This window comes from Lacerta agilis, chromosome 6 (genome assembly GCF_009819535.1).
Source record: "Lacerta agilis isolate rLacAgi1 chromosome 6, rLacAgi1.pri, whole genome shotgun sequence".
Lineage (NCBI taxonomy): Eukaryota > Metazoa > Chordata > Lepidosauria > Squamata > Lacertidae > Lacerta > Lacerta agilis.
Window position 1 is genome coordinate 72719288 of NC_046317.1, and position 26812 is coordinate 72746099.

Here is a 26812-nt window from a genome sequence, read left to right on the forward strand (position 1 = left end):
CTTCACAGGAAATTTTGTTGATGATCAGGCACCCAGGGAGTTGGCACCTATGCTCTCTTCTATGAACTGATACAACACTCAACCAAACCATGTTTGATTTTTGGATTTACAGCTCATGGTTAGCCTGGAAGAGACAAATCATGAGCCCAGGTTTGGGCAACATACTAAGCCAAATCATGACTGAGATCACAGTGCTGCAGCAGCAGAAGGTGCAGGGAAGCAGTACAGTGGCTGTGATGGCCTCTCCAGGAACCCTTGATGCTTACATATTCATGCTAAGTCTATGACTGTGAGCTGAGACTGGGCATTGTGCTATAGTGCTGCTAGGATGTGGGTGTGCATATACCGCAGCCTACATTTTTGAACTCTCCTTAGGGGCATTGGTGTGGGGGCTGGCGTCATAATGAGCTCATGCTCCAAAGTCTTTACCGCTGCATCACTGGCATACATGACCTTTACATTAAAAGGCTGCAATGACCCTATGTATGAGAGCCAAGTAAAAAAAAAAATACCAAGACCAATGCGTACCTGAAAAAAGTCAATGTTTTCTTAATGCATTGCTTTGCATTTCCTTCTCTTTCCTTTTAGGCATCATAAGATACTTTGTCCTGGCAGCTGCAATCCCGATTTAGCCCTAGAAGTATTAAAGAGAGCGTGCTTGCATTAGTAAATTTCTAGGCAACCTTTTAAGAGCATGCACTAAGTTCTGCCAATTTCAATGAAACTGAAATGAACCACCAAGGCCCTCAGGATACAATACGTTTGAAAAATCAGGCACACCCCTGCAGCCCTTTAGAATATTCATTCATAGGATACTTTGAGGCAGACAAATCTATTTTTTTTACAGAAGCATGCAGTCTAGCCCTCCTGGTTGGGACTGCATCACTTCAGGATACTGGTGGTGGGAGTTGGTGGGAGAAGAAAGAATGCTTCAATAAAAAACACGAATCCCAGCATATTAAAGAGAAAGAGACAGAGACAGAGAGACAGAGAGAGAGAAGAAGAAGAAGAAGAGTTTGGATTTGATACCCAAGCTTTTCACTACCCGAAGGAATCTCAAAGCGGCTAACATTCTCCTTTCCCTTCCTCCCCCACAACAAACACTCTGTGAGGTGAGTGGGGCTGAGAGACTTCAAAGAAGTGTGACTAGCCCAAGGTCACCCAGCAGCTGCATGTGGAGGAGTGGAGACGCGAACCCGGTTCCCCAGATAACGAGTCTACCGCTCTTAACCACTACACCACACTGGCTCTTACACCACACTGGCTCTCACACCACACTGGAGAGAGAGAGAAGCATCCTAGCCTAAGAATCAGAGTTTGTTTCATCTGTTCTGGGGTTCTGTCGTCCTCTTCTTTCCCCCACTGAAGCCTCCAGGAATCCATCTTTTTATCACGGCATGACCAATAGTTTTTTTCTTGCAACTATCCATTATGAATGATATTGTTAGTAAATACCTTTAGACACACAGCAGCAAGCAATCCTGAGTACAACAAACAATGGTTAAACAGGCCATATTCATAACCCATGTTGTAAACTGCAATCCTTAACACTAAGTCAAGATTCTTTGAAAGCAAAACTAAACTCAGTATAAGTCTTCTCCAGGTAGGGCTGGGAATGTCTCACTGGAAACCATGAAGATCTGCTGCCAATCAGTGTAGACAATTCTAAGTTAGATGGGCCAACGGTTCTGACTTGGTACATGGAAGCTACTTATGTTCCTATTTAGGGGGAATGTGTGAACCTGACACATCACTCAAGTCTCATGGAATCTCATCCATGTATTGCTAAACTATGGTGTAGTATTATGTGCGAATGAAGGCTACTGGAGTTTCATTTTACCATGATGGCCAATTACCTTTCACAGATAATTCATTTGGGAGCATCCAGAAAAAAATTAAACGAATAAGCATTAATCACTCAGATACTGATCAGCAGCAGCCCCGTGTCATCTGTGTGCTAAAGGTTCCAAATGCCACAATCAACTAGCCAGGAAATTGTTTAGAGAAGCGATCACAACCACCAAACCAACACCGTTACAACCAATGGCTATATATAGGTCTTCCACTTGACTTCCCACTATAGGCTTCCTCTCTTCAAAGTGGCAAGTCAATTCTATCTGTTCAGAACTGGTAAATTGCTTAAAACAGTTTCCTTTAAAAGACTCAAAGACAGATGTATAACCAAATGTAAAACTCTCACACACAAAAGAATGCACACAATACAGGGAAAGAAACCTTTAAGATAAATTCATTTCTTTTAAGAAAAATCCACGATATAATAAAATGAAAAGAAGAAAACAATCAGCTTTACTTCAAACTTCCAAAATTAATACACCTGCCAGAATATTGAGATTTTTGTCCATTCTAAAGGTTGAAGAAAGGGACTGGGAAAGATTCTTGTTTGAAAACCTGGCTATTTGCTGCCAGGAATGAGGAGCCTGCAGTGACAGTCAGTGTTGTGGGGAGGGGCTTCCCTCTCAGCATCACTGTCGCTGCAGCTTACCTGGACAGGGCTGGGCTGCGGCAGGGTGGCAGTCAGGTCAAGGCTGTGCAAATTCACCAGCAGGAGCATTGGCTTGGCTCTGTTGGTACATCTTTGCAGCTCCAGCCTCTTTATAACCCTGCCCTGCCCCAGCCCTACAGTGGTGTCCATGTCAGCTAACTCAATGATTTCCCCATAGTGCACTAGTCAATCCTGGGAATATATGGCTCTCCAGATGTTTCTAGACTAGATGTTCCCATCATCCCTAACTACTGGCCATGATGTCTGGGGCTGATGGGAGCTGGAGTCCAACAGCATGGGGAAATTTGCATAGCATTCTCATTCCCGAGGCAAACTGGTCTGTCTAGTTTATTATTGTTGTAGACTCAGTATAAGTCAACCTCTTAGAAAGTCTCCCATCCAAGCACCGACCACACCCAGACTTACTTATTTTCAGCATCATGTCGCTTCTGTTCAAACAGCAACACATGATACTCATGCTTTGCCTCTTGTTGGAAAAGTTGATGGGCTAAAGGACTGTGGCAGTGGTTTCATGTACCGGTACTTCCAGTGACTGAGCACAAGCTGCAGTTGCCGTAATAAAACTTACAGGTTAAACCTCTTAATTGACAATGGACACCAGATGTCCTTGTAGGAAATGAGAGGTTCTCAGTTGTGTCACTAAAAAGTAGAGATGACAGAGAAATTCAGAGAAGTTCACATTCAAAGGCAACATGCAAACCAAAACGAAACCTTCCTTCGAAAGTTGCACTTCTCCGAATTTTGCAACTCAGCTCACCACCCGAGTAATGTGTTCAAAAATGCATCTGCTGGGGTAAATCATGCATAAAATGCACATTATTAGTGGAAATGACTTACAAAAATGCATTCTAATGAAAAGTGCTTGCAAAAACGTGCATATTGGGTAAAATTACATTTAAAATGTGCACGTTAGGCAAATTTTGCAGGCAAATTATCACGAGCACCCCTTTTTAAATAAATAAATAAATAAATAAATAAATAAATAAATAACAGATGTGGAGAACTGAACTTAGGATTCAAAAAATGACAAATGGAGAGAAACTGAAACCGACACATTTGCCCATCCCTAATAAGAACAGACATCCAGGCAACAGCTCCCCATGCTGCCAGCTATATGCTATACTGTGTAACTGGAACACACATTGTGAGAAGCAGTAGGGTGTTGGAAAGGGCTCGAGAAAGGTGTCTTTCCCCAGGAGGGACCCCTGCACTAATCCTAAGAAATCAGGGCACACAGATTGTGTACTGTACTATACACTGTCCTAAAGGCCACATGGACCAACAGGAAACCAGCATGGGCTAAATTGGCCTACAAACCAGGCCTGGAATCCAGGCATCAGATGTATCCAAAGAGTCCAATTAATTTCCCCAAATTACTGCTGTCTATATCTGTCTTCCGGATAGCGGTACACATAATGATTGCTCTGAGACAGTGAAATTATACCAGTGTTTCCAACAGCAAACATGTGAAATGTGCACATCATACAACTTTATTCAAGTTCGAAGGAACACTGGCCCATTCAGTATTCCATGAAGTGTGAACATGGATGCTTAAAGACCTGAACATTCATATATTATGCCATGTGTTTGTTGCAGGAGGCAGCAATGTAACACAAAAGGTTTTCTCAAGTAGTGCCAGTGTTAACATGCAGCAGCACCCTTGGTATGGGTTGATTCCCAGCAACATTCCCAGCAATAATAACTACTCTTCTGCGAACAAATGCCGGCTTCCCTCGGCCTGAAGCAAGATGAGCGTTGCACCCCATAGTCAAGTTTGAATGGACTCAACCATCCAGGGGTCCTTTACCTTTACCATGATTTCAACTGCTGCTTAAGTGCTGGTGTTACGACGCTCCAAAAATATCCCAATAATATCCATTTCAGAAACAGTTTACTAACTGGGAGGTGGGGAAGAGGGAGGCAGAATGAGGACAGAAGCTAGTTAGGTAAAGGTAAAGGACACCTGGACGGTTAAGTCCAGTCAAACTGAACTGTGGCGAAGCTAGTTAATCAATATATTGTATAGTGGCCTGGAAGTACCAAGGATTATTCTTACAAAATTCTTGTGAAGCATTAAAGGAACAAAAAATGGAGTGGATTCTGATGGCCAAATGCCACATAGTAAGCAGCTTACAAATATTACTGCGTGGGTCAAGATGCTAGCCGGTTAGCATGCACAACAAGCTTACAAAATGGGAATAAAAATCAAAGCTCTCACACACACAACCCTGGTTAAACCCAGTGTAAGAATATTTGTAAAATATAATAAAACTATTTATAAATTGCCACTCCTCCAAAGTTGCCAGTAAAATGAAAGTATGGCAGCAGTTGCCTTGACTAAAGGGACAGAGGCCACAATGCAGTCTCAGATATTTTAGAGCAAGTTTATCTAAGCAGCTATCCCATGTCTCCACAAACAAGAGCAAAAAGAGAGTGTTTTTAAAAATAGAGTGGATGGAAAAATGCATCTTACCACTTTTTCAGGTGTATGTTTCAACAGCTTACAAACTCACTCAGCCCTTTCCCCCCCTTTATCAGTCTCAATTTCTACCCTTAGAAGCCAAAATGCCCTTCTGCATGAAACCTCTGCAGGGAATGTATCGATGCCACTATTCCTGTGGTTTTCCCCCCACCTCAGCTGTGACTCTCACAATATTTAACCCAGCTCCATACGCAGGATTCCAATACCTTTCGGTAACTATAACAGCAGAATGTGGTTTGTGACGTCACAGCAGACGCCACGAAGGCTCATTCAGGTTTCCCATTCTTCCATGTTTTGGTTAATCAGAAGGCGCCCAAGCCCACATTTCTGTATTAGCTGGCAGATAAAGATGAGATATACTAGGAAGTCTGGTTCCCCACAACAAGACAGTAACTATTTGAAGCTTGCATCTTTTATGTTTCCGGGTAAAAAGAGTCTACAAAACATATCTTCTTGTTATTGTTTATGGGGTTAAGATTTCAAACACACTTTGGAAAGCAATCAGCGCTGAATGCCAAGTCCTTGACCTGCGAAGTTACCAAGAATTTGCCAGGAAAATTTTAATAACGTAATGAGAGAACAAGCAGTGAAAAGTGCTGAGTGAGGAGGGTGCTTTGCTTTGAAAAGCCTGCACAAAAGTTCTGCTGGAGCGTACTATGCCCTAGCCTTACATTCTTCTGGGCTAGTTATTGTTAATTCTTGTTATGCAACAGGGGAAATTAGAGTAGCCAAATATCTGGCTGATTGTTTCAAATCACCATATGATCCTACAACTCTCTCCTCTGCCCATTTTCTCTCCACTCCCTCCAGCTTTCCCCCCCCTTACTCCCCTGAACTACTTCCTCTCTTAAATGTCAACACTTGCTTTCTATCTCAACTCACTTCCCTTGGCGTGTTTCCTTCTCGGGCCCTTGGCTGCTAATGCCAAGGTTGCAGGTTCAATCGCCATATGGGCAGCTGCCTATTCCTGCATTGCAGGGGGTTGAACTAGATGATCCTCAGGGTCCCTTCCAACTCTACAATTCTATAATCAGAGCAGCTCAACCATCTGCAGCCAGAAACCATGGACAGAAACCATCATAACCAGAACAGTTGCATTTAAACTTCTCTTCAGTTGCTTGGAACAAATCTGGGATGGAATTCTAATGTGAGAAGAATACATGAAGGCACCCAACCTGTTATTTCAAATTGTGGTTCCTCACAGACCACCATTCAGTGTTAAGCACCACACCAAGATGGAACCCAAAACCAATTTGCAATAACAAATGTGTGGCATTCCAAACCTGCTATAGTGTATCTGAAGGCTCATGAGGTCACCATGAGGAGAAGAGGAGGAGGAGGAGGAGTTTGTATTTGATATCCCACTTTATCACTACTCGAAGAAGTCTCAAAGTGGCTAACATTCTCCTTTCCCTTCCTCCCCCACAACAAACACTCTGTGAGGTGAGTGGGGCTGAGAGACTTCAAAGAAGTGTGACTAGCCCAAGGTCACCCAGCAGCTGCATGTGGAGGAGCGGAGACACCAACCCAGTTCCCCAGATTACGAGTCTACCACTCTTAACCACTACACCACACTGGCTCTCAAGGTTACCTGGGAGGTTACCTGGGAGGAAGGCCCAGTGAACTCAATGGGACTAACTTCTGAGTAGACATGCCCAGGGTTGCACAATTACTGCCTGTATTTTCAGCAACTTGACTAGCTTATAATAGCCACATAAAATGTTATCCTATAATTGTATATTGCGTGTCTTATGACACTTACTTGAAATACCTTTTGAACTGGCTTCTTTACTTTTGTTCAGCCCAATTCACTTAGCATTTTTTGAATTAGTAGATTAAGTGATCATCTAGTTTGGATGTAACAATTTGGATTGTTGAATGACTCCTTATATTGTGAAACTGTATTGTTTTATTTAACCATGCAAGTTTAAGTTTATCAGCGGCAAATAGGTTAAACACAGAAAGTTTAAATTAAGTGCCAGAGCATTAAATAAAGAATGCTGAAATTCCAAATTATTTTTCTGACACAATGGTTCAGTCCCATTATAGATCTTTCTCAACAGGTGAAGGTTACAACTGAGACACTGCATGTACAGTTACAAGGCAATTGTTTTTTCTTTTTGTTTTTAAATGTAATTGATTGGTTAGAATGGTTTATTGTAAAGACATGCCTTTAAAATCTACTTTGGCGAAGTATAACTTAGTAGAAATTGCATTTACAATTTTCGGAAAACAAGCAGTGCCACCCTTTGGATACTACCGTTTAGAAATGCAGTTTCTTAGCTTCAAAGGGAGGCAGATGAACAGCTGTGGAAAGAAAGGTCAATTCACATATACAGCAGCAAAGTACACCACATTCCTTTTGTCTCAGAATTAACATATCATTTGTTCTCATCAGTGGGAAATTCAATCACTTTGCCTTCTCCTTAAACTTTTGCTTGTGTAGCAGAAAACTTGACCTGCACTTCAGACTAAACTCTTTTGCCTAGCAAAGCAGGGGGCATTTCTTCCCTACTCAGAAGTTTACAGGCTAAAAAAAAAGCACTTTGGAAATGTGGGGAAAATTTTCATTTTAAAAAAATAGCCCACAAATGGCAATATTAAAATAAATAAAAATCAATAGCTTTTCTTGAGAATGCAAGACGAAAGCTGTTTGAAATATTTTATCTTAAATATGGAGAGTTTTGTTTTGAGGGCTATGGCTTAAATTTACCCAAATTTGTTTTCTAAAGAAATGGGTGTGGATATGGAAAGAGGGGATACTTATTTTTCTCCACAGCTTTAAAACATGCAGATGTTTCATTCCACAATCCTATCCCCTCTAGGGAATGTTCCAGAGAGTTTGCACCCAATGGCGTAATTTGAAAACTACTTTGTAATTTTCAACAATATAAAATTTTGCAACAAATATTTGTGCCAATAAAAACTGAGGGGGAGGACAGAAGAGGAAGATTCTGGACTGCAAAGTAAGTTTGTGTTTACTTGGATCCAAGAGTAACATTTCTGCTGAAAAGAGGATAACGAATTACATATTTGTATAAACGTGTACATGATTTGGGAGCACACACAAAAGAAAGGTTTCCAGTAAGATTCATTTCCATTCCCCCTCCCCCAATTAACATTTAACTTCAGGGTCGCTTCCCATTGATAAACCATGAAACCATTCTATTTAGTCTAAAAGAAAACTCCATGAAAATTGTTCATGAACGATTCCTCACACCTGTGAGAATGACACATATTCAAAACTCAAGGAATACATCCTACTGGTGGCACTGTAGAGCTATAGGGACTTATTGGTACCTATGGTGGACCTGCCCTTGGACAGCTTTCTGGACTAAAGTTATGGGGGAAATTAGCAACATTAGTAACATGGTCCAACCAGATCTGGTTGCATCTCCTCTCTATATTTAATGGCAACAGATCCACAGTTATTTCACAAACCTGAGTTGCAGCTCATGGTTTGGGCTGGAGATAGCTAAACCACAAACCCAGAATTGGATTAAGGCAGGCTTCCTCAACCTCGGCCCTCCAGATGTTTTGAGACTACAATTCCCATCATCCCTGACCACTGGTCCTGCTAGCTAGGGATCATGGGAGTTGTAGGCCAAAAACATCAGGAAGGCCGAAGTTGAGGAAGCCTGGATTAAGGCATCCCATAGCTTCGCTAAGTGCAACAGCAGAATGACTGGGGAGGAGAAAAGTTGCCATGTTGTCCTTTCCAAGAGCCTGCATGTTTGCTAATTCATACTAAGCCATGCTTAGGCTTACCGTTTACATGTGAAACAGGCCAAAATACTTGAAAAGTCAGGGTATTACATAAATATAACCAAAGGCAGTGATCCACATATGAGGAAACCTACATGCACAAATGAGCCTACATGCACAAAGGTTTGCTTTTGTACAATAAATATGCTTACGTTTCCTAATTTGTTATATATAGACAGTAAGTCTCTTCAAGTGACAGCCCCTAGACCAGGGGTCAGCAAACTTTTTGAGCAGGGGGCCGGTCCACCGTCCCTCAGACCTTGTGGGGGGGCCGGACTATATTTTGAAAAAAAATATGAACAAATTCCTATGCCCCACAAACAACCCTGAGATGCATTTTAAATAAAAGCACACATTCTACTCATGGAAAAACACGCTGATTCCCGGACCGTCCGCGAGCCTGATTTAGAAGGCGAATGGGATGCATCCAGCCCCCGGGCCTTAGTTTGGGTACCACTGCCCTAGCCTAAAGTATTCACATCAGTAATCTGGCTCTAGGTCAGTTTCATTGACTCTCCATTAAAAAGAGGAGACACTTTATATTTTCTGGCTAGGCACTCTACACATAGCGTGTGTGTGTGTGTGTGTGTGTGTGTGTGTATTCTGAGTAAGGTCACCTTTATTTGATCTAGAAACCTAAGCAACTGCAGGTAATTACAGGCTTGTTACCAAAGGTGTTTGGACTGCATGAAAGAGCTGCTGCAGAAAGTAAAGGAAACTTTGTAGGCAAGGCAGTTCACAACATGATCTCAAACAGCTGACTTATTTTGTTAATAAAAAAAAAATAGTCACCTTGTTTACTCCCCTCAGCTGATCTTGCTTGACCACTAATACGGAGGTGTTTTTAGCTTGCCTCCCCCTGGTTTCCCCCCTTATTTTAAAGAGCAATAGGCTTAGTCACCTATTGCTTTTAGGTGTTATTTGGCTGTGCGGACACACCGACCCCAGCTGCTACCTTTGGTTGTGCCCTTTGTGGCAACAACATTTGAGACATGTCAAAGGGGATGTGAACCTGAGGCAAATGTTCATGTGGACGTGACCTACCTTAATCCACATGAAGTTTCCGATGAACAAACCACACAATCCATTTGGCCATGTCTCCTTCACAGGTTCAAAGAGAATTTACTCCCCCCCCCCAAAAAAAGAAATACACATAAATTTCTTCAAAGTTAATATATTACACCATAACTATACTTTATCAATTTAGAATTTTAAAAGCCCAAATTCAGCTCCCCATATACAAATTTAAGACCGAAGCTCACTGGGCTGTGGTATGCTAGTTACATCTATATTTAGCTTGTCTTCTAAAAAAAAAAAGAGTGTTCCCACCATTGCTGACAGGCTTGAAGCAGCTCTGGGGTACAGTGCCCTCTGGAATGGGGTACATCTGACATCATCAGTGACTAGGAGGGGGGTGGGGAGAAAGCGGCATTCAGCTCCCCCTCTTAAGATTATCAGTCAATGAGAGGTCCTCTTTCTTTCTTTACAGTGGGTGACTCTTGGGTATTCCTTCCCCAGTACTTTTAAGAGGTTAAAAAGGAAAGGTACGTGGAATCTGATTATTAAACACAATTCTGTTTTGGGAATAAGTTGGTTTAGCTTGATGGTCCTCAGCAAATATCAAGCACAAGATAATAAGCAAATGCAGGCAGTCACTCTTGGTCAAATGCCTAGCATAATTTGAGAACCTAGAGAAACTTTCTGCTATTCACAGTCACAGAAGTTCCTATTCACCGGAAGAATAAGAAATCAAGATAGCAAACATTTTATAAAAGAATGGAAATGGTTTATAGAATATTTACAGATAAATTGTAAACAGATAAGATCATTGGCAGGATTACTGCGTGGACAGGCGGAGTCCCCCCGACCCCATGTGACTTCCAACTCAAGACAACGTGCTATGGGACTAAAATTGGCCACAACTTTATTAAGTTTCAGATGTAGGGAGACCTTGGCTCAGGCACTGGGTGTTTATCCTTCCCAGTCCCCAGCCGGGGATCTGGGAGACTTCAGGGTTATCCAGAATTTATGGGGATTGGGCTGGCTCTGGAGAACATATGTTTAAAAAGAGAGCCCACTCCCCGTTTTGCCGCCGTTGGAGGGGAGAGCAATGACAACTTCTCAGCGTATGGCCAATGCCTCCCCTCAAGACCTCTTTAACGGGGAACCATGGGATCACCACTGCAAGGGGGGGGTCTGGGTCACCGCTTCACACCCCCACACCCCATTTAGGAAGATAGACTAAAGGATTCCGCCCAAGGCCTGAAACCGCCAAAGTTGTGACGTTTTGCTACAGGAAAGGCAAAACCTGCCAATGCAGGAAAATTCCTTTCCGGCCCTTCAACAGCGACCCTGATGTAGCAGCACCTGCGTACCTGTGGAGAAGAGGTTAACCTGCAAAAGAAGACTTAACTGAGGGAGGGCAGGGTGGGAGAAGCTCTGAAGCCAACTGGCACTTTGCAGGTAAGATTCACCTTCTGTTGTGTTGGCAGGGCGGTCCCTCCCCTTACCTGGCCAATCCCCTGGCCACGCCTCCCCAGGCGGGATTGGGCAATTGGCTGAGGTAGGCGGAGACCTCCAGGAATCCAGCCTCGGGAGGATGAAGCCAGCCCGATCTACCAGCAGCCGCACTGGGATACGGGGGGGGGGGGGGGGCTGCGTGCGACTATGCAAAAGGTGCCCCCCATTTGATGTGGGGAGTGGTCACTGTAATAACCTGTAGTTTTATAAGAGTATATATTTAAAGTAGATGAATAAATGAGCAAATTAAGTTAATTTGGATATGCAGAGGAAATAAATTTAAGGAACTGTAGAAAGAGGGGGAAGGAAGTCAAGTTTTGAAATGTTAAAATGATTATAAAATTAGTGAAATGTATAAAATTGAAAAGTATAAATAAAATTTGAAAAACTGGAAAAAGAAGAAGTTCCTATTCACTGGGGTGGGGGAGTGAGTAAGCTGTAATGAAAACTCCTAATAATCCAATACAAAATAATACTTTGAAAGGTAATTTGAGTATTACACTCTTGCAAACAATCATCACTTGTGTACTTCAGCTGAACTATGCTAAATAAAGTATTGTATATTTGGTTTGCATTTCCCATCCTAGCAGCTATACAAAGACGTCTGTCTGTATTTCACTGTACTGTCATATAAATTAAACGGGTATGGCTCTACACAGAAGGGAATTCATAACATCAACCAAGTGAAAAGCTCCTAGGTTGGCTGCAGTAATTCACTGCTCAGTACAGCTCCTAGAATACACACAGGCACTCCTCTTTGTTTAGATCCCCCCCCCACCCGTCAATATCTGAAGGAGCATCTCCACCCCCGTCATCCAGCCCTCTGACATCTAGAATCACATGGGAAGGACCTCTCTCCTCCAACCCTTGGTCTCAATCTTCCACCACCACACCATCTTCTCTGCCTTCCTACTGGTCCATCTGAGTCTGCCAAAGCATTCCAGATTCTGGTGGAGCCGAGGAGCCCATGGCACTTTGAGAGATGGAAGTGTGTTTATTATCATTATTTCTGACTGCTCTTTTGTGCAAATCTGGTATACAGTGGTAACCTCAGTTTAAGGACAGTCCTGTTTATGAACGATTCGGTTTACGAACTCTGCAAAACCGGAAGTAGTGCCCCGGTTTGTGAACTTTACCTCGGTCTAAGAACTGAATCTGAGCAGTGGAAGGGCACCGGCGGTGGGAGGCCTCATTAGAGAAAGTGCACCTCGGTTTAAGAACGGTTTCGGTGTAAGAACGGACTTCCGGAACAGATTAAGTTCGTAAACCGAGTCACCACTGTACTAGAAAACTTGTTCTTCAAAAATTAAAATTAAAATAAAATGTAAAAGATGCTGTTGCAAGGTCAAGCAAATACGTGTGTGCATGCCCACAGCTGGACAGGTTTCCGGAACTTACGGATGACAGGAAAATACTACTTGATGGGAGAGAACAACAGCATCCAGAGCAAATAAATTCCATGAAGGACCACCCACTAGTGTGGTCAGGAAACATCAAGAACAATTTCAGAGGCATAAAATTGAAAGCACTTGTGTGTGAACAAAGTTGCACAACTGCACACAATGGAACAGCAATCCACATACATATTATTGCCCTGGTGTAATCTGATGCCAGCAAGAAACTTGAGGGTAATTGTCGGCATACGCCCCCTAGACCACAACCTGATATTTGAAAATATGTAATCTCAGCAACATCTGTCAGTGAGGGAATTGTCATGTCATGATAATAATGAATCTGAAGCATTGGAGTCTTAACTTTCTGACAGAATCCGTGCGTGTTTCCAGAATGCTAGACTAATCTTTAATGAATGCAACACAAGCAAACAATGGATAATTCGGTAGTAGAGATCTGTTCTGCATGCGTAAGGTCTTTGGTTCAATCTCTGGCATCTCCTGGTTGGAAACAGCTCCTGCCTCACAGGAGACAATTTTGAGCTAGATCAACCTGTGGTCTGACTCAGTATAAGGCAGCAGCTACCTGTGAACTCACACTGACAGTTTAGGTTTGACTTAACATTGGAACAACCATAGAATCCACTCCAATTACTGCTGGCAAATTGATTTACAGGTACTCTATCATAAAATGTTGTCGTCCCCTTAGATAAACTAACCAGATAGTCAGGAAACACTTATTTTTATATATTTATTTTATTTATTAGACTGACATTCCACCCTTCATCAGAAGCTCTCAGGGCTGTTCACAATATAAAAACACAAATAGTTAAAACAGAAACAACAAAACAGTAACTCCCTTTTCCAATTCTAAACTTCTGAACTCTGGCAAGTCACGCCAGTCTACATCTGAACTCTTGCAAATCTTCTTTCTTTTGAAATACTAGACTGTAAACAAGAAGATAGCCCAAAACACAAGCTACGCATGAGCTACGCAAAATTCAAAAGTGTTAGGAAAATCAGTCCTACTAATGACCATTCTCAAAAGAGAACTAACAAATCTGGAAGTGTTTAATATCTTAGTTTTGAAGCTTGTTACGAGCCAGATGGCACAGTATTAGCACACCAAGACTGAAGCACAGGGCTAGAACATTTGAGTCATTATTGACTCAGAAGAAAATAAAACACTCCATGTTGCCTCCATGCTTCCCAAGGTGATTTCATTTTCTTACAAATTCTTCAACCCAAATATTAGCAGCTCTCCCCCTTGAACTCAGAAGCTTGAAGCTACAGACATTACTGCTTTTTTAAAAAAACAAAAAAACAGTGCCCAGGAAGCAGTAGTAAGCAGCACTGTTAATACAGAAAGAGAGTGTGGTTTAGACTTGTATATCAAAATAGCAGGCAGGAAGATTAATATCACACTAGAGATAATGCTTGCTTCTTGTTCCCACAGCTAGTACAGTGCGGTTAATTTGACTGATCACAAGTAAAATGAAACTTAAAACAGAGCCTCCGAACCTAGGATTGACCACACCTGCTCCTGCTGCAATTAAAAAATGCCCCAAACTCCTGCACGGCAGGAGAGCATTAAATTGGCATCACATTTTCAGTAAACATGGGAAGAGAAAGGACACAAAAAAGAGGGTTACTGCTAATGAACTATTCAGACTACCACAACCATTCTTGGTGATTTTTTAAAAAGGAAGAAAAAGCAACAAACTGATTTCATATAACTCGGGCGGGTGAGTGGCTGCTTTCATATAACTCGGGCGGGTGAGTTCATACAGCTCAGTACCGACTGGCACCAGCATCCAGACTTTTAGACAAGGGTCCCGCAAAACCTACCTAGAGCCGCTGTGGATTAAACCAAAATATTTTGCATACAATGCAGATGCTCTACTGCTACAGTCCATTCCAAATTAGCCCTCTTACAATAACATTGGCTGTTTTGTTAACCATTTGCAAATGCAGATATGTAAAGAAACAAGAATTCAGAAACAGATTATCAACACATCTTGCGCCATTACCTCAAGGACCGCCTTTCCCCATATGAACCGAACCTGACCCTATGATCAACATCGGGGGGCCTTTTTGTGCTTCCTTCACAAGAGGCCCAGAGGGCAGCAACACAAAAAAACAGGCCTTTTCTGTGGTGGCTCCCCAGTTATGGAATGCTCTCCCCAGGGAGGCTCTCCTGGAGGTTTTTATTACACACCTTCAGGCACCAGGTGAAAACTGCTCTGAATTACCAGGCCTTTGGCTGTTTAACATTCTATGGCTTTTTTAACTGCGTGTGAGGGGGGTTTACTGGTTTGTTTCTGTTTTCTTACATATTTTGTGTTTTCATTTGGTATTTTTACTGTATGTTGTGAACAGCCCTGTGATCTTCGGATGAAGGGCGGTATACAAATTTAATAAAGAATAGTAATATTCTACTATGCTCTTAATGATTATTGTTGAGCATAAGAAATGCTTCCAGGCAACTTCATCTCACCTTATTGGATTTTGTTTGTATTTCTAGAAGAGAAAAATCTGGTGAAGTAAATATAAATCCATCAACATAAGTGTGCATATGGACCCATGGTACAATGTTTTTCTATTCCTTAAGACGTCATGCCTGGTTTTAGGTAACAAGAGCTAGGTTTTAGGTACCGGTATCTGTCCTTTGGCCAAACTGCGGGAGGCAGTGAAGGATAGGCGTGCCTGGCGTGCTCTGGTCCATGGGGTCACGAAGAGTCGGACACGACTGAACGACTGAACAACAACAACAATCTGTCCTTTAGCTGGGTTGATTTTATTATTATTATTTTTGGGGAAAAATAAAACTTTCCTATGCACTTTTCTCTGGTGTCTAGTATTTTTCCAGTACCACCAAAGCTTTGGTGTTTTCACAAAGGTGTACAAACATCTTCAGCGCAAACTAACTCCAATGTGGAGTTTCTCACCAACTTTTTAACTAAACACAGTGCTTCAGCGGGTAAAAGGTTTTGTATATTCTTAGCCCAATAGAAATTTTTCATTCCAATCAATCACAACCCTAAATTTTTAAATAAACTTTGTGAAGTGTTGGGTTCACTTTTCTGCACAGGTCTCTCTACTTGTCCCCTAGTTGACTTGCACTGTGACAATGTAACCCACCCACCAACAAGGCTATATAAATATAACTACTCAATTGACATCAAATTTAACCTGGGAATAAGTTAGGATTAAGGGACGCAGGTGGCGCTATGGGTTAAACCACAGAGCCTAGGGCTTGCTGATCAGAAGGTCGGCGGTTCAAATCCCTGCGACGGTGTGAGCTCCCGTTGCTCGGTCCCAGCTCCTGCCCACCTAGCAGTTCGAAAGCACGTCAAAGTGCAAGTAGATAAATAGGTGCCGCTCCAGCGGGAAGGTAAACGGCGTTTCCGTGCGTTGCTCTGGTTCGCCAGAAGCGGCTTTGTCATGCTGGCCACACGACCCAGAAGCTGTACGCCAGCTCCCTCAGCCAGTAACGCGAGATGAGCACCGCAACCCCAGAGTCGGACACGACTGGGCCTAATGGTCAGGGGTCCCTTTACCTTTTTTAAGAGGTTTACAAAAAAAACCCAACAAAATTAAAGTTAGCAATACAGGACAGTTAAAAAGAGCTACTAATAACTCTTTTGCCTCTAAGCTGTTGTATAAGGGGCAACCTGTTAAAAGCAGCCACTTGTAAACACAACCAATTGTCACTGTGGAAAAATGTAGCAGTTGGCAACCATTGTGGAAATATCAAGAACCACCTCCTTTAGAACACTGGCTTGTTTACAGGGCACAAAATTACCCAGAGAACTTCCAGGCGAGATGTGGGCACAATGTTCACTTTGAATCAGGGTTCAAATCCCATGAGAGAATCTACCCTTCCAGCTCTGGTCCCTCATCTGCAAATAGGGACTAATTCTAGCTGACTTCATGGAGCTTTTCAAAGGCTGATTGAGGCAAGCAAGGAAGTCACCCTTCCTTTCCTTTGACCTCATAGTAACACGAAAGGAATTTCTAAGTATTCATTAAATGCACAGTGAGAACCAAAGCTCATATAGCTCCTCAGAGGCTGAAGCCCCAGGCCTGGCAACACCTCATATACCCAGTTTACAATCTTCTGAAAGGTGAATGCTGGCAGCCAGCAATACCCAACAGCAAAACTGTATTCAGACCAACAGCAAAACTGTATTCAGACCAACTCCAAGGTTTGTCAGGATGCAGTGTACTTCAGCTCCTCATTAACGATAAAGGAGTCCCACCATGCTGTTATAAAGACATTAAAACTGACTGGAAAATAAATTTAAATTTCATAAGATGCTTAACACAAATACTTGTTTGTCTTGCGGCGTCAATAGGTTCTAACAATTCATCCCTCGCTGCCAGATGAGATGCAGTACGGATTAAGAAACCAAAATAGCAGAAATGGGTTCAGGTGCCAAGGCACCTATGTTCCAGAATGAGCATAACAAAGACACTGAATATCTTCTTCACAGGGCTCTTATGTAAATGATACATAAGGTTTATATGCTATTAGCAAGAACAACACAAGACAAATCGTGTGTCTATTTCAGGGCCCTCTGGGTGAGTTATTATTTTGGTTTGTTCCTTAGGAACATATAAATTTTGCTGGGTTAGACTGAAACCTGCCTAGTCCAACATTCCATTTCCCAGAGCGGTCCACTAGATGCCTCTAGGAAGCCCACAAGACAGGAAATGAGCTTGCAATATGTCTAACTTGTTGCTGCCACTGCTGCTGCTGCTCCTCTTCCTGTTCTTTATTATACCTCTTATTCTGGAGACAGCATATAGAGCTAGCATAGGATAGTGACTAGAGTATCTAAGACTTGGGAGGCCAGGAGTGGTATTCAGCCAAGTTTCAAAATTAGTGGGACTATGTTAGTCATCTTCATTAATTTCATTGGGTCTACTCTTGAGTAAAATAAAAGGCAGAGCCACACCATACATTTAAAGTACATGCAGTATACATTTAAAGTGAATGACTTTCCCCAAAGAACATTTGTGTTTACTTCGACTGGAGTCCCCAACAAACAAACTGAAGCAATATCCTGCACAGATGTATATAGATTTGTAAATGTATCAATGGGAATGTTCATACATTCAGGTACAAAAGAAATTTTCCTAAAGCACTTTGCACATTCATGCTGCAGTCCTGCTGTGCACAAACTCCATTGGCTATAGTGGGATTTATTCCTGAGTAAGTGTGCATACGATTGCACTATAAAATTGATCATCAGGGAACAGGGAAAAGGAATTTTAAAAAATTATCATCATCGGATCTGGACTAGAATTGCAACACTTCAACACACAGCCAACTTAATTAAAACAGCAACAATTAAGCAAGGCCTCTCTGCTGCAATAAACAGAATTCTCCTTTCAGTTTATTTCCTTCCGCTCCTCACAGGTTCTCTGCTCCACTTGATTTTGTTGCTCTTTTGTAATCCTTCATGCTCTTACGCAGGGGGGGGGGGAATCAAATTAATTCGCCATAAGTTGTTCCAGTTCATAAGAAAACTTCTGGCTCTTCCCTATCCATGGAGAATTAGCCAGCAAAGTTTCTTAGGACACAATGATCCCAAGTTTGGGACTAACAGAATACAAATGCTTACAGGGAAAGAACATGGAGTAAACTAAAATCTAAATTAAAATTACAGATGGGGAAAAATATTGCCCAAAATAATAAATGGTTACACTGTGTTTGTTCCCAACACCTGTGATTAGAAATCTTGAGGGTTGGGATTGAGGAAAGGTTAAAAAGTAAAGATTTGATGGGGGAAGGAGAAATGTTATGGGAGTACATAAAGCATTAGATTTCAGAATCTCTTCCTTTCTTTAAGAAAAAAAAATCCAGCAGGAGAGTTTTTAAAACATCATAATTCCAGACCAGTCATTTCTCAGAAATGCTAACCATCCAAGTGAAAGTGACGTAAGATGCCAGCACACGCTCTTTCCATCTGCAATTGGCATCCCACTCAAACATTTCCAATTCCCAAGATCCTCTGCAGCTAGCTAAGTGCAAATAAGAGGTCCCTGAGTCCAGAGAGGTCTTGCCTGCCAACGCAAGTCTTCCGGAAGACCGGATTACAACACTACTCCTATCAGTGACGTATCATAGTTTTGGTTCCCGGTATCAGGAGAAGCATAAAAACCTAGGTCTTAGGTTAGGATGGGAAGATATTGCTTCCAATAATTGCTGCAAATTCTTCAAGTGGTCATCTTCAAATCATTTCACAGCAGTTGCTTCTGTTGGTTTTCATCACTGCTGTTCCCTGTTATTTATACAAAACCTATAATGTGTTTTGTGTGTGTGTGTGTGTGTGTGTGTGTGTGTATATATCGTGTTTCTCCTAAAATAAGACACCGTCTTATATTTTTTTTCGCCCAACAAAACACAGTATGGCTTATTTTCAGGGGATGTCTTATTTTAACCGCGTCACATCGGTATGCTGCATAGCCACGCCTCTCCAGGCTGTTTTAATGGGAGGTACCACGTCACTATGGCTTATTTTCGGGGTATGGCTTATTTTTGGGGAACGGCTTATATTTCGCAAATGCATAGAAATCCTGCTATGGCTTATTTTATGGCTATGTCTTATTTTAGGAGAAACAGGGTATATATATATATATATATATACTGTATATATATATTACCTGTCATCACAATAATTCAAAAAAGGCAAGTAACTATTATTCCTAATATACAGATGAGGAATCCAGACGGATGCAACCAGTCTACTCATTATATGCAATTGTGCGTAAATTAGCTCTGCCTTTAAAAAAGAAAAGAAAAAGTAGCAACAATTGGGAGCAGTGGAAGGGCCTGTGGGAGCTTAAGTCTGTCCCTGCCCTATATTCCCTCTCTCACTAAAAATTGCTTCCACCTGCTTTTACCCCTGCAGTGAACAATATACCAGTTCCACAAAGGGGAAAAAGAAGCTGGGGCAGATTTTGAGTGGAAGCGTGCTTCCAAGAGAGAAGGCTTAAGCATACTGCCACTGGTCCGTAAATTTTCCACAGGCAACTGAACTCACTCTGTACAAAATTACACTTAAAAAAATATATGTTATTTTGTACTAAAACCATAGCACACACAGAAGGAAGAGTGGCTATGCTACGTTTTGACTGGCACTGCTCAGAGCCCAGGAACTTTTAGTGTCTCCTCTACTTGAACTTCTCCATTCCAGCTGGTCATCAGGATAACTTGTAGCCAATAACTTGAACCTGAGTTTGCTTGTTTGCTTATTTCCTCCTCCCTCCCAATCATTTTTTTCTTTTTGTGTCATTACAAAAGGAGTTGTGATTTTTTAAATTTGGGGATGGTAGTGATTTGCAAGCCATTCTGGGAGTCTTTTTTGTTTTGTATTTGTTTTTGCTAAAGATAAGGAATTAGGGAAAGAAGCTTTAAATGAACAAAAATTAAAAAGTTCTTAGATAGCTCTGACCACACCATCAAAAAAACACAACAATTTTCTTTGAATTTCTAAGCAGCAAAGACCAAGTGTGTCATGAACTTTTTCAGGCAGCCAATTGAAAGAAAACAAACCTGTTATGTTTATGCATCAATGTCAAGCTAAGTACTTAACGTGGTGTTGTTTTCAAAAAGGGAGAAAGGCTCCAGAGAAAATGCCAGCGGTTTATTTTAATATACCAAATGCAGTTGCCATGCTGTGTCCGGTTTGAAGATAGCAGCACATTGCAAAAACAGACTGCGCTGGCAGCCGCTCGTTACAGAGGCGCAGGATTATAAATGAGAAATGACACAGGTAAATACACTGTTCACCACAAGCTGGCATGAACACAACATCAGGGCCAAGCAGAGTGCAATGCACAATGCAACTCGCTGCTGTTGTGACACACATACCAACTGCTCTCAACTGCACCCCACTGCATATGAGTATCATCTCCAGGCTGCAGCTCAATAAACAAATACCAAATTCTGACACACTGAGGAAATCTTACTTTCCATGCTTAAAATCCACATTTCTAGTCCTCAGAAATATTTGGGAGAGGGTGTGTAGTGCTGGGGTGGAAGGGGGAAGGCATCCATATTCTATGAAAACCGGAAACCTGGTACTAAACTGATGTCTTACAATCATAGAGTTGGAAGAGACCACAAGGGCCATCCAGTCCAACCCCCTGCCAAGCAGGAAACACCATCAAAGCATTCCTGACAGATGGCTGTCAAGCCTCCGCTTAAAGACCTCCAAAGAAGGAGACTCCACCACACTCCTTGGTAGCAAATTCCACTGTTGAACAGCTCTCACTGTCAGGAAGTTCTGCCTAATGTTTAGGTGGAATCTTCTTTCTTGTAGTTTGAATCCATTGCTCCGTGTCCACTTCTCTGGAGCAGCAGAAAACAAGCTTTCACCCTCCTCTATATGACATCCTTTTATATATTTGAACATGGCTATCATATCACCCCTTAACCTTCTCTTCTCCAGGCTAAACATACCCAGCTCCCTAAGCCGTTCCTCATAAGGCATTGTTTCCAGGCCTTTGACCATTTTGGTTGCCCTCTTCTGGACACGTTCCAGCTTGTCAGTATCCTTCTTGAACTGTGGTGCCCAGAACTGGACACAGTATTCCAGGCGAGGTCTGACCAGAGCAGAATACAGTGGTACTATTACTTCCCTTGATCTAGACGCTATACTCCTACACTATACAAGGTAATTTACACAATATATTTTAACTGTACGTAATGTAGGCAACTTCTGAATAGGGTAGTTGTTTTTAAAAATAGTCAACACAGCCATGCCAATTGACAGTGAATCTTTAAATTGCAAAAATATTTTTCTGCATCATGTTTTCCTACTTTCAAAACACCTTCTTACTATTGCAGCTTCCAGAATAAACAGCTTTTTGACCTTAAGAGATACCCGTTGGTATAAACCGCAAATAAAATCTTTTGACACCTGAAACACTTACAGATTTATTGTGGAATCACTTTCATAGAATAGAGTCCACTTCATGAAATAAAGACGGTGCTTGATTATTTTACAGTATATGTGTATGCATACATGTGTGTGTGTATACACAAACAAACATATAAACATATTTTTTAAAAAAATGTAGATTACCCTTCATTAGGAATTCAAAAGCAGTTTACAATTATCTTCATAAAAATCAGTACAATAAAACCAGGAAATATATAATGTCCACTGTGTGTGTGTGTGTGTGTGTGTATATATATATATATAATCCTCATAGACCATACTTTTTAGTATTTCATGGTCATTTGACCTCAGTTTACCTGTATATTTTTTCCCCTATGCTTGTTTGTGCATGTGGCTATATAAACACTGATAAATGCACACACCCTTGTCAAATGGGAACAATACTCCAGGCATCTAAGTAGATTCCAGGCCACAAAAGCGTAGGCCACATTAAATTTGTAGTCTTCAAGGTGCTACAGCATTCTGTCACAGTTCCCCCTGCCACACACACACACACAGGGGGAGAGTAACATAGCTAGGAATGGCAATCTCAGAGATCAGGTAAAAAAATTTCTCAAGGCTTTCCTTTCCTTCCTAGCAAAATAACACAGTGCGAGAAGTAAAGAAGTCAATGGGAAAATGAGAAGGCAGTGAGATCTAGGATCAGTGACAGAACCCAACAAGGGGAGGAAATATTATCAATAACAACATTTGTATAGTGCTTTCAAGCGTCTCGTGGAAGTGTTCAAAGTGCTTCATAAGCATTATCTAAATGAAATCCTTTAAAATCCCGTAAAGCAGGTATGGGGAATCTGTGGCCCTCTAAATGTTGTTCAACTACGATTCCCACAATTCCTGATAAGTGGCCATGCCAGCTGGGGTTGATGGGAGTTGCAATCTAAAAACATCCTAGGTCCCCCACCCCTGCTGTAAGGTTAGTCAGTGTTATTGTGGCTGGGTAGCTAGTAGACAGGGAGCGGTAATCAAAAGAAAATGAGCTATCCAGCCAGGCTTTAGGGTAGGAGTGAACATCCTGGTGGGACTGAGAAACAATGATCAACCTTAACCTGACTTACCTGGGAGTAAGCCCCATTGAATTCAATAGGACTTACTTCTAAGTAGATGTAGTTAGAATTGATTGCACTGGAAGAAACCAGAGTCACCAAAAATGTAGCCCTTGCAGTGATTGGAAAGAAAAGTAAACAAACCAATGGAGGAGATTTTAAAAAACAACTTTCTGAAGGGGCATAGAAGTCAGAAACCTAGAAAAAGTTTAGCAAAGGTAGCATGTCTCTCTCTCTCTCTAATTCTTGCCATTCTCCTTAAGGCAAGGGACAGGCTGTCAAAAGCAAAGCTATTTAAGGAATGGAGTTGAGAGGAAGCTTCCCGGCTGAGATGGAGGAGTGGGAAACTGAAGGATGGATTAGACAAGTTACTAAAAAGTCCAGGGGCCCAGAGGGGTGTGTGAGAGAGAGAGAGAGGTGGGGGGGGGGAGTGAATGGATGACAAGAACGTGTAGGTATGGATTGGGTAAATAACAAACTCAGGAGAGCCAAAGATCAACGACAGCAGGCTCAAGGCATGGAGTGATAGGGTGGCAACCCCGTCCGGGGTGGGTGGGGAGTGAGAATCCTGAGAAAGGTGTGTGTGGGGGGGGGGGGAGAGAGAGAGAGAGAGAGAGAGAGAGAGAGAGAGAGAGAAGCCGTGTTTCTGGGAAGACAAAGGGACACGGATCCTGGGGTGTGTTGATGTGAGAGGGAGAAGAACCATGTCCAGAAGCGCAGGGTGGGAGTTCCCGGAAAGGGGTGGGAGAAGCAATGACAGCCTGGGAGCCCAGGTTGGTGGTCCTGGGAAAGAACAGGGTCAGGGGGGAAAGGGCATGAGTGGGAACCGAGGGGGTGTAAGGTGGGGGGGGACTTTGGAGGGGTCCTATGCTTGTCCCAGGGGAGAGAAGAGGGCATGACGCCCGGGGGGGTCTGCGAGGAGTAGGGGGCGTGTGGGGGCCACTGACCGAGAGAGGGATTTGGGGGCGGGTGCGAACCCCCAGGTGGCACTTAATGGAGTAGTGGGACCAGAGCAGAAATGGGCAGCACCTCCGACGTGGGAGGGGGGAGGCTGAGTTAGAGCCCCCGAAGGGTCGCTGCCGGGCGGGACTCACCTCCTGCCGTCGCGGCTTCGCCGGCTCCGGGTCCCGAGCGAGGCGGGAGGAGGAGGAGGAGGCGCGTCCTGCTGCCCAGCTGCCGAGGCCCCGACGGCGGCTCCGTCCTGTGCGAGGGAGGAGGAGGAGGAGGGACGGCGCGTGGGGGCACTGCCGAACCGACGCCGCGGAACCAACGTAAGGCTCGGGGGGAGTGGACTCAGCGGGCTCGCAATGCTGGGAAGTGGGAAGGAGCGCGGGGGGCGGGCGGAGTGACGGGCGCGGCGCGGGCGGGCGCAACGAACAGCGCCGATTGGCAACACTGTAATCTGGAGTGGCGGAGTGGAGGGCGGGGGGGAAGGGAGCTGGGCCCGGAGGAGTGGGCTGACGTCACCAGAGTCGGGGCCGGGGCGTACGCATGCGCCGTGCTGGCTAAAGTCGAGTTGGGGCGACGTTGCTTCGCTAAGCCGGTGAGACGGGAGATTGCTTTTTGCTCTCTTCCTCGGCTTCTCATTTTCTGCGCCCCTTTCCCCTCCCCACTCCCTCAAATTCAGCAGTTTTTTTTCAACGTTTCCTCCTTTTAATTAAAAGAAAGCAAGATTGGTGGCCCTCAGCAGAGCAGAAATTTGGAACGGAGGGACCTACATTTGGGGGGCCCCTTCGCGGCCAGCAACATAGGAGCCAACTCCCCGGGGTCCAGGGGTCTTTGCCCCCCCCCCAATCAATTACAGTATTTGATGGGCATTGCCATTCAAATGGTGTGCGTGCTCCGTGTCATGTGATCGATTATGTGGGGTGGGGCTTACCTCCCCCCCCCCAATATTTTATTCAAGTTGGCACCCCTGACCAGCAAGGAGGTCTGTGGGTAACCACTGCTATCTTCAATAGGGCTTTTCCATGACAGATCACACCTTTACAACCTCTGTGCTGTTGACCCTCAAACTTTGGGGTTGTTGAAATACATACAACAACAAAAAAAACAATTTGAGCCATGCGACTCAAATTGGGTCCTCTAAACCCAATGTTTTTAAACAATGTGGACTAGAGTTTCTTATGGGGCCCTTATGGGATTAGAAGTCCTGAAGCTTAAGCTTTATTGGTTTCATAGTAGATCTGCCCCTGCCTGCAAGGCGCCGAGCTATGGCAAAAGGGGCACAATGCTGCACATCTGAAGAGCCCTGTTGGATCAAGACTAGGGGTCCTCCAGTCCTCACGGCATCCTCACAGTGGCCAAGCTGTGGGCCAGCAGGACCAGAGCACAGCAGAATTCTCCCCAGTTGTGACAACTTTTATTCTCAGAGGCATACTGTCTCCCAACAGTGGAGGTAGAATTTACTAATCTGGCCACTGTCACAATACATTGGTCTAAATCCTTTTAAAGCTATATAGCGGCCACAGGGTTTTGCACCAGTTGGAACCTCTGAACCAGGTCCAAGTGTAGCCCCACATAGACCCAGAGCCGGCTTTGCCATTAGGCAGCCTGAGGCAACTGTCTCAGGCAGCAGAAGCGCCCAGGATGACAACCCTAAAAGGGTTGGTGACCCCTTTATAGGGTAAAAACAAAACAAAAAAAAAGCACATGGTCTTAAAACCTTGACACATAGGAGCAATAAAAAGGGGATTTGTGAAAGGACAGTTTTGGAGTGTGCTGCCATGTGTGTGAGTGCAGGGATTAGCATAGAACACAGGTCTCTACTACTTGTCCCCTAGTTCAGTGTTCCCCAACCTTGGGCCTCCAGCTGTTTTTGGACTACAGCTCCCATCATCCCTAGCTAGCAAGGCCAGTGGTCAGGGATGATGGGAGTTGTAGGCCAAAAACAGCTGGAGGCCCAAGGTTGGGGAACACTGCCCTAGTTGACTTGCACTGTGACAATGTAACCCACCCACCAACAAGGCTATTTAAATATAACTACTCAATTGACATCAAATTTAACCTGGGAGTAAGTTAGGATTAAGGGACGCAGGTGGCGCTATAGGTTAAACCACAGAGCCTAGGGCTTGCTGATCAGAAGGTCTGTGGTTCAAATCCCTGCAACGGGGTGAGCTCCCATTGCTCGGTCCCTGCTCCTGCCAACCTAGCAGTTCGAAAGCATGTCAAAGTGCAAGTAGATAAATAGGTACCGCTCTGGTGGGAAGGTAAACGGCATTTCCGTGCACTGCTCTGGTTCGCCAGAAGCGGCTTAGTCATGCTGGCCACATGACCCGGAAGCTGTACGCCGGCTCCCTCGGCCAGTAACGCGAGATGAGCGCCATAACCCCAGAGTCAGACACAACTGGACCTAATGGTCAGGGGTCCCTTTACCTTTACCTTAAGTTAGAATTGCACTATAAACTGGCAGAAGCAAGGGGAAGTACCACTGCCTGCTTATCTCATCTGGGCCATGGTTGGCCAAGTTGTGTCCCCTTCCATCACCACTTTCGATAAGCCACAGACCAGGGGAAAGACCCCTTGAAAATAGGGCACTGGGAAGCAGACTCTGGTCTCAGTATGAACATGGAGTGCATACAGTTCTGTAGAGGGCCAGAATTGGGTACAGCTGATATTCAGAGAAGCCTGGTAAAAACTCAAGCGACTAGCATGAGTTTGGCCAAACTGCGGGAGGCGGTGAAAGATAGGCATGCCTGGCGTGCTCTGGTTCATGGGGTCACAAAGAGTCGGACACAACTGAACGACTGAACAACAACAACAAAGTAAAAAGTAGTGGTGTTGGTTTGTTTTTGTGTTGTTGTTTTTTTAAAGATGGCTAGATTGTTTGTAATTAGTGTAGCTGGTTGTAAGCAACTGTGTCATTTTCTGAAACTATTATAATTTGTCAGAAATGTTCACAAAATAGTTGGTCTCTGTTTTTTTGTTTTGTTTTGTTTTGTTTTCTGCTGTGTGCTGTCTCACGGCATATGTTTGCCAGATACAGTACTTGTCAAATGATTTTTAAAAAACTACAACCTTCAGAGAACAGGAGCCCATGGCTTCCTAAGCAGTGCAATGCTATGTATGTCTATTCAGAAGTAAGTTCTATTAACTTCAACAGGACAGCGGTT

At 43.4% G+C, this 26812-nt stretch overlaps 1 protein-coding gene across 3 annotated transcripts in view; it reads right to left on the reverse strand.

Moving 5' to 3' along the window:
- The window catches only part of ZHX3 (zinc fingers and homeoboxes 3), a 45182-nt gene extending 21284 nt beyond the window's left edge, over window positions 1-23898 (reverse strand). The window contains exons 1-2 of one of the 3 annotated variants that reach the window (XM_033153398.1): window positions 23795-23898; window positions 529-634 (exon numbers count right to left, since the gene is read on the reverse strand). The gene's annotated coding sequence lies outside the window, so the exon portion shown is untranslated. Of the gene's footprint in view, window positions 1-528; window positions 635-4997; window positions 5046-23794 lie in introns of those variants that run through there. The other 2 variants (XM_033153400.1, XM_033153401.1) reach the window with 2 other exon arrangements.
- Between the last annotated feature and the right edge of the window lie 2914 nt (window positions 23899-26812).